Source organism: Leptonychotes weddellii, unplaced genomic scaffold (genome assembly GCF_054177405.1).
Source record: "Leptonychotes weddellii isolate Sample4059 unplaced genomic scaffold, ASM5417740v2 HiC_scaffold_11464, whole genome shotgun sequence".
Classification (NCBI taxonomy): Eukaryota; Metazoa; Chordata; class Mammalia; order Carnivora; family Phocidae; genus Leptonychotes; species Leptonychotes weddellii.
The window spans coordinates 1-664 of NW_027692428.1; the positions used below are offsets into that span (position 1 = coordinate 1).

Here is a 664-nt window from a genome sequence, read left to right on the forward strand (position 1 = left end):
AAAAAAAAAAAAACATGCCTACCCAGGAGACCAAGTCATCTGCCAACCTCCAAGAACATGGAGATGAACATGACAGACAGATTGTGCCCCATCTCAACCTTCATTCACCACCATTTGATAACCCTTCTTCAGGTCCAGATCAGCAGCACATTTCTTGCCAATCATCATTAAATGTCCAAGAAGACTTCTGTCATCACCTTCTGCTTGGGTATCACCAGAAAATGTGTTGGTGCGTGAGGGGAAAGGTCATGGAAAACAAGACACTGGTCATCCTCAAAAATGATTTTGGCTGGGATTTCCTTGTGAATGGTCTTCCTGAAAATTGTGTCTTTGCCAGTCCACCTGGCCTGAGCCTTGGTGAAATCATCTGCCATCTTGGCCTTTCTCCTATGTGGCCGCCCCAGAGAGAAGCCTAGTCTTTTTTTTTTTTTTTCCCCAAAAAGTCTGCCCTCTAAAGTTATTGGGATACAATATTCCCAGTGTGCTGGAATATGGCAAAGATTCTAGACAAGTGCTGGTTATTATTTTCCTGTCATCAAGTTCATTTGCTGATTCCCAAAACTTCCTATTAGTTAACCCTTGAACAACACAGGTCTGATTTGTGTGGGTCTACTTTCACACAGTTCTACTCACATGCAGATTTTTTATGTTACAGTACTATAAA

At 42.0% G+C, this 664-nt stretch overlaps 1 pseudogene; it reads right to left on the reverse strand.

Moving 5' to 3' along the window:
- Window positions 1–18: 18 nt before the first annotated feature.
- LOC102749324 (adenosine 5'-monophosphoramidase HINT1 pseudogene) lies at window positions 19–374 on the reverse strand (annotated as a pseudogene).
- Window positions 375–664: the final 290 nt, after the last annotated feature.